At 46.4% G+C, this 7,943-nt stretch overlaps 1 long non-coding RNA gene across 1 annotated transcript in view; it reads right to left on the minus strand.

Moving 5' to 3' along the window:
• Positions 1-414: 414 nt before the first annotated feature.
• LOC142250639 (uncharacterized) overlaps positions 415-7,943 on the minus strand; it is a 12,725-nt gene continuing 5,196 nt past the window's right edge. Inside the window, exons 2-3 of the long non-coding RNA XR_012725243.1 lie at positions 1,887-1,917; positions 415-1,338 (exon numbers count right to left, since the gene is read on the minus strand). This is a non-coding gene — a long non-coding RNA (uncharacterized LOC142250639). The remainder of the gene's footprint in view (positions 1,339-1,886; positions 1,918-7,943) is intronic.

Here is a 7,943-nt window from a genome sequence, read left to right on the forward strand (position 1 = left end):
TATATTAAGGAGAGTAGCACTGTGGGGGGTATATTAAGGAGAGGGGCAGTGTGGGGGTATATTAAGGAGAGTAGCACTGTGGGGGTATATTAAGAAGAGGGGCAGTGTGGGGGTATATTAAGGAGAGTGGCAGCGTGGGGGTATATTAAGGAGAGTGGCAGCGTGGGGGTATATTAAGGAGAGTGGCAGTGTGGGGGTATATTAAGGAGAGTGGCAGTGTGGGGGTATATTAAGGAGCGTGGGAGTATATTAAGGAGGGTGGCAGTGTGGGGGTATATTAAGGAGAGCAGCAGTTTGGGGGTATATTAAGGAGAGCAGCAGTGTGGGGGTATAAGAGCGGCAGCATGAGGGTATATTAATTAGAGAGGCAACGTGGGGGTATATTAAGGAGAGAAATAATGGAGCCTCGCTCGCGACTAAATAAAGGGGCCACACCCACTTGCTATGTCATTATATTATGAGGTCACAGTAGTCAGAGACTATAAAAAGCTATGCAGCTATCATTTACACTCATACTCCTGGAACAACCGCTGAATGAACGCAGTGGAAGTCAGCGGCGACGCAGAGCCAGGAGAACCCCCATACAGCGCTACCCCGGCCGTGGGACAGGTAAATATCTATGTACACACTTGCCTGTGGACAGAATGTGTAGTAATGATGGCTTCTTCTTGTCTCAGTTCACAGGTGCAGAAAGCGCCATCACAGACGGTGAAGAGGTCTCCACACAGAGACGCCGCGTCTCAAGACTTCAGCAAACCCTTGGTGAATCCAAAAGACTTCTGAAGACTCCACCAAAACCGTAGAGAATCCAAAATATCGCTTGAAGGCTTTAAAAAATCTGTTCTGAGTCCAAAATACTTACTGAAGGCTCCACCAAACCCGTGCTGAGTCCAAAAGACACTGGATGCCGCTGGAGATATCTGTTAATAAACCTAAGGCACAAAAACTCTTCTGCTCTGGTTGTTTTTTTTTTAGTAAAACGCCTCAATCTTTTTGTGCTTTATTAAGGTGGGGTCTTTAAGGGGGCCAGGTTTCTTCTTGTAGACATGTGGGATCGAAAAGGGGGCCAGGGTTCGTCTTGTAGACATGTGGGATCTTAAAGGGGGCCAGGGTTCTTTTAGTAGACATGTGGGATCTTAAAGGGGGAGCCGGGGTTCTTCTTGCAGGCATGTGGGATCTTAAAGGGGGCCGGGGTTCTTCTTGCAGGCATGTGGGATCTTAAAGGGGGCCGGGGTTCTTCTTGCAGGCATGTGTTCCTGCATAGAGACCACACATCAGAGGATATGGCCGGCATCAGGCTCCTATCGGTCCAGTGTCTATAATCAGCTCATATCTGTACTGTAAATACAAAGTGACAAATATTAAAATCCCATTGTTAAACTTTTTATGAAAAAAAAAAAATCTCCACAAAGTTGGATGGAAATATATGATTAGTGATGGGTGGGACCACAAACACCCGGAATCAGTGCATCCAACAGGGTTTGAAACACCCCCCCCCCCCCAAAAAAAAAACCAAAAAAAAACCAAGTAATTAAAGAAATAAGAATTGTAATAAAATCATCACATTCAAAAATAAGTGAATCCAACTAGGTTTAAAAAAAACAAAAAAAAAAACCAACCCAAGAAACAAAATACAATTAAAGAGAATAAACAGAAGATAAAACAAAAACCTCACATGCACAAATATATCCTGGATCAGTGAATGCAACCCAGGTTTAAAGAAAGGAAAACAAACCTAAAAAAACTAAATACAAAGCAAATAAACAGAAAATTAAAAAATAATAAAGTAAAAACATCACCTGGGATCAGTGAATGCAACTGAGTTTAAAAAATAAACAAAAAAACACAATCGAATAAAATAAAAAAAAAATAAAAACCTCACTCACATGCACAAATATCCGGGATGAGTGGATCCATCTGGGTTTAAAAAAAAACAAACAAAAAAAAAACAAATACAAAATTAAAAATAAAAAAACAGAGACCTCACATGCACAAATATCCAAGATCAGTGGATCCAACAAAAAAAACCCTTAAACAAAATACAATCACAGAAAATAAACAGAAAATTTGAAAAATAATAAAATCATCACATGCAAAAATACCTGGGATCAGTGAATCCAACCAGGTTTAAAAAAAAAACAAAACAAAACAAAAAAAACCCAAAACCCCAAAAAACAAATAAAATGCAATAAAAATAAATAAACCGAAAATTTAAAAAAATCTCACATCCACAAATATCCGGGAACAGTGAATCCAACCAGATTTAAAGAAAAAAACAAACAAAACCAAACACATAATACAATCAAAGAAAATAAAATGAAAACCTCACGTTTTTTTTTTGTACTTCATACAAACATTTAAAATATTATAGAAAGGGGGCGGAGCCGGACATGGCTGAATGAGGACGCTACTTGCTGGAGCTCCTCTAAGTAATCCCCCATAGAACCGGTTTATCAGTTACAATGTGCAAATCAGCAGTAAAAAAGAACAAGCCCAGCAAGCCCAGCAACTCAGGGCAACCTCCTGCACCCCAGGGTACTATCGGGGCTTATCTCACACGCTCCCGGGAGCCTGGGACTGGCTCACTGCCACGGAGAGAGCTGCGGCCTACAGGGCCTGAAGGGAGTCCTATCCCGGTGCCCGAGGGGGCAGAAAATCAGGAGACCCAGAGAAGGGGTGAGGTGGCGGAGATCCTCCGCGGTCCAGGAGAACCCTCCAAAGGACCAACGGCGGCGGCAGGAGCTGGCAGACCCCCCGCAACTGAGACGGCGATACCGCCAGCGGCGCCATTCCAAGATGGCGGCTGCGATCCAAGGACGCTGGCAGGCAGACCAGGGCTGGGGGACGGGTCTCCCGCGGCTGCAGCCCTGCCCGTCTCACCCTCCGCTATGTCTCTGACGGGACCGAGGAGCTCCGGCGACTTACCTGCAGCCGACACCAGTGGAGCTGGAAGTGCAGCGTGCGGGAACGGGGCGCACATGTGCTCGGGCTCAGGAGATGACTCACCGCTATGAGCCCGAGCACTGAAGAAGCAGGCGCTGTATGGAGAGGCCGCAGTACTGACACCACCGCTCCCGTCCTCACAAGCAAGCACAGTGATCAGAGGTGAGGAGGGAGCGGCAGCAAACCCTGCTAGCCGGCTGAACTACAGGAACCAGGTGCAGGACCCACAGGTAGACCTGGGGAGCGGGATGCATACCAATGGGGGGAATAACACCTTCAGCCATTTACCAGGAGCCACACAATCCTCAGGGGGAGCAGGCAATGGAGGAGGGCCACCTGCATTTTGGATGGCTGTCAATGAGTCCTGGGGGATACCTCAGAGGGGAGCACCCTCCCCCTCCCCAGATCGTTGGTCCACTGGGTCCTCCTGGGCTGAGAGTCCGACAGCCGCAGACGGGGACCTGGAAGGGGGCCCATTAATCCCCGTGAATGGGGGACCCAGGGTACTGGGGTCACCCCCAATCCGTCTTGCATCTGTACCACAAGTATGGGACGGCATTAATAAACCCCAAAACACGCAGATGCTGACATATGGCCCGGCCCTTCAGGACTCTTTCTACGCATACCCAAATATATTTCACGCGGCCGCCTCGATGGGTGACGATCGCCCGGCATCCCTGGCAGACTTACGGTCACTGTTACAAGCGATCCCCACCAAGAACGACATTGCAGCACTGGCTAATCAAGTGGTGGCGGAATGTAAACAAGAATTTATCCAGCTACGACAGGATCTCTCTTCACTTACTCACAGGGTCGATACCCTGACAGAGCAGCAATCTAATTCTCAGGTGTCTATTCGATCTATCCAAGAAACTGCAGAAAACCAATCCAAGCAACTATATGCCCTTCAGCAACATGTAGATGACTTGGAGAACAGAAACAGACGGAACAATCTGCGGATTAGAGGCCTCCCGGAATCTATTGCCGCCCCTGATATCCCTGCTGCTCTCTGTTCCATTTTTAACAATTTGCTAAAGAGGCCACCTGGAGCTCCCCTTGAACTTGATAGAGCTCATAGGGCTCTACGCCCTCCAGATCCAGATGACTCCCGCCCAAGAGATATCGTGTGCAGAGTGCATTTTTTCGCTGTAAAAGAGGCCATTCTACAAGCAGCCAGGAGAAAACAGAACTTGTCATATAATGGCTCTACCTTTCGCATAATGCCAGATCTCTCACGGCACACCCTGGCCCAACGTGCGACTCTTAAGCCCCTCCTTGATGTCTTAAAAGAGAGAGGTCTACCGTTCCAGTGGGGATTTCCATTTTCCTTATCGGTACAGAAGGACTGCCGATGGATGGTCCTACGTTCCCCAGAGGACCTCCCGGCTTTCACCGAGAGTCTGAATCTGCTTACAATTTCTATTGCAACCCGGCTGACTACTCTACTCCAGCCGTGGGTACCCAGGGGGTCGACCTACCTCTTCCAGACCACCTCCACCTCCTGAGTCCAGCAGGGGGTTACCTCCGAGAGGACAACGGGGTCGTAGGGCGGGCCACCCGCGGTAACCGATACTGAGGAAACCAATAGCTGAATACGCCTGTATGACTTATACCTCTTACAGTAATTAGACTTACGTGGCTTCCACACGCTGCCTTCCAGTCTATTCATAGCCCGTATTACATAAGCATTTGTTACCTTTGCCGGTGTCTATGGTTATCCTTCATGTTTTTTTTTAGTATATATAGAGCTCTGCTCAGATATGTCTGACATCCTTTTTCCCCAAATAGGTCGGGATCCTCTGTCCTGCCTAGATGAGGCGGATATGTTCCCTAGGAACTTTTGTTCGGATTTAGTTAACTATGCTAGGCTTTTTTTGCCTGTTGTTCTCCTTGTTTTTTTCTCTCTCTTCCTTTTTTCCCCACTACTTTCTACCTTCCTCAAGTCTTCTTTTCTCCTTATCTTCGGCGGTCGGGCTGATCGTGTTCGATCCCCTTTCTTATATATTTCTAATGACCTATTCTCTTATAGATGGCGGACCTAACCATCGCTTCTTTCAATGCCAGGGGCCTCAATGTTCGGGAGAAAAGGACACAGATACTGTATCATCTTCATAAACAGAAGGTGAGAATAGCATGTCTACAGGAGACACACTTCAAACAAGGACATGCCCCTACTCTTAAAAATAAATATTACCAGACATGGGTGTCCTCGGATAACCCTGACTCCCGCTCTAAAGGCGTGGCGATAGCCATCCATAAATCCCTCCCACATCAAATCCTAAAGTGCACGACAGATAGTCTTGGAAGATATATTATTCTTTTACTGAGGTGGGGACCCACATCTTCACAATAATTAATGCGTACGCCCCAAATCAAAAACAGGACAGTTTTATTTCCCGTTTGATTGATACCGCGATCCCCCCTGATACAGGGTACGGTGATTTTATGTGGTGACCTTAATGTCACCCTGGACCCTACTTTAGACAACTCCAAGGGGAAATCCAGTATTGCATACACCACCATTAAACGAATTAAAAAAGTTTTACTACGCATGCAGCTGTTCGACACCTGGAGAATACAACATCCATCGGATAGAGACTACAGTTTCTATTCCCACACTCAGGATTCATATAGTCGTCTTGATTACATACTAATACAACATAGCGCGCTCCCTTGGGTCCAACACACGAGAATGGATAACATATTATGGTTAGACCATGCGTCGGTATATTGCACGATTGAGATTCCCTCTCTTTCGGCTCCTAGAGGGTCGTGGCGTCTAAATGAGTCGTTGCTGCTGGATGAGCTTTGTGTTTCAGATACCCAGACCTCCATTGCAAGGTTCATGGAGGACCACTCAGCAGATGACACAGCTCCCACTTATAAGTGGGAAGCACTGAAATATGTCCTACATAGCATTTTTATCAAGCACGGGTCCCAAATCAAAAAAGAAAAGGCCCAAGACATAGTAAAAGCTCTCCATAGGGTTTCTGAACTGGAGCTCATCCACAAGCAAGCCTTATCGGCCACAAATTTACAAGCCCTCCTACAAGCTAGGTTCGAGGTTAAGAAACTGCTTGATTACTCATATCAGCGTCTAATACAGGTGGGAAAAGGGAAGTTTTATGAGTTTGGGGATAAACCCGGCAGACTGTTGGCAAACGCGTTGAGGGAGGAAAGAGCTCACACCCTCATTACCTGCATCAAGAACTCACGCGACAAATTACTTTACGCCACCCCAGACATCTCAAATACCTTTCATGAATATTATTCCAAGTTGTATAATCTACCTGTCGAGCCCCACAGACCGAGTGATGGGAGTCCCTCAATGCCCTCACCTTTTAGATGTCCCGACATCTCTATAATAGATAACCTGGAAAGTCCATTTTTACTGGAGGACTTATTGGCAGTGATTCGCGACACTCCGGGTCAATAAGAGCCCTGGCCCTGACGGGTTACCCGCCAAATTTTATAAATCCTTTTCGGAACAATTAGCGCCTCTAATGCTCCTTTCCTTCAATTCAATTTTGGACTCCATCCCCTTTCCGCCCCACTCCACCACGGCTCATATTTCACTAATTCGAAAGGCCGGAAAAGACCCCATGGCGTGTAGCAGTTTTAGACTGATATCACTCCTTAACGTAGATTTAAAAATTTATGCCAAGCTTTTGGCAAATAGACTTAGCCCCTTGCTTCCCGACTTGATCCACCTTGATCAGGTTGGATTTGTCCCAGGTAGAGAGGCAAGGGACAACACCATAAAAACCCTGGATTTAATCCAACACGCACACATTAAAAAACTTCCCCTGATGTTACTGTCTTTGGATGCTGAGAAGGCTTTCGACAGAGTCTCCTGGCAAGTCGCTCTCACAGACCCTGGACCATATAGGCCTGGGACCAGTTTTCTCGTCTAAAATTATGGCTTTATATCACTCCCCGACTGCTCTCCTTAAGATTAATGTCAGAAGAGAATACTGTGGAGAAAAAAAGCGCAATAGGGTTTTACCCGAGTAATATGGGGTGAAAACAAGAGCAAATGTACTCACCGAATCGAGTTGTGAAAGTCACAACTACTATGCACGCATGATAATCCAGGCCACGGCAGCAGCACCCAGGATGGCTGATAACGGAGAGTAGTAGAATTGGGTTTTAACACCGCGCCAATGACCGCTATGGACGTCTGTAAGATTAATGTTACTTTTTATTTCATTTACAGGTCAACGCGTTTCTGGAGTCTCTGCTCCCTTCCTCAGGACATGCAGGAAAAAAGTACATCATATCTCTAGAGATTTGATGTACTTTTTTCCTGCATGTCCTGAGGAAGGGAGCAGAGACTCCAGAAACGCGTTGACCTGTAAATGAAATAAAAAGTAACATTAATCTTACAGACGTCCATAGCGGTCATTGGCGCGGTGTTAAAACCCAATTCTACTACTCTCCGTTATCTCCTTAAGATTAATGGCACTCTGTCGAAACCCTTCTCCATCCGGAACGGGACCCGGCAGGGCTGCCCCTTGTCACCGTTACTATATGTTTTAGTCATGGAACACTTGCTGTCGGCCATCCGGGCTAACCCAGACATACGGGGAATTAGGATCGCCAATCGGGAGCATAAATGCGCTGCCTTTGCCAACGATCTTCTTGTATATTTGTGTAACCCCACCACATCCCTCCTGTCCTTAATGATGGAGCTAAACCGATTTAGTAAGTGGTCCAATTTTAAATTTAATTTTGATAAATCAGAGGCCCTAAATATCTCTTTACCCCAAGCAACTGTAACTGTTATAAAACCAAACTTCCCTTTTAGATGGCCACCCCATGGTAGTATTGCATATTTGGGCATCAAGATCCCATCTGACCTGTCCAGACTCTTTCAATTAAACTACCAGAGTTTCCTGTCACGGCTCGAGGGGGATCTGACTCGGTGGCATGGGGGCACTCTTTCATGGTTTGGCAGGATCAGTGCACTCAGGATGACGGCTCTGCCGAGATTGCTGTAT

The sequence above is a fragment of the Anomaloglossus baeobatrachus genome, chromosome 9, assembly GCF_048569485.1.
Source record: "Anomaloglossus baeobatrachus isolate aAnoBae1 chromosome 9, aAnoBae1.hap1, whole genome shotgun sequence".
NCBI lineage: Eukaryota > Metazoa > Chordata > Amphibia > Anura > Aromobatidae > Anomaloglossus > Anomaloglossus baeobatrachus.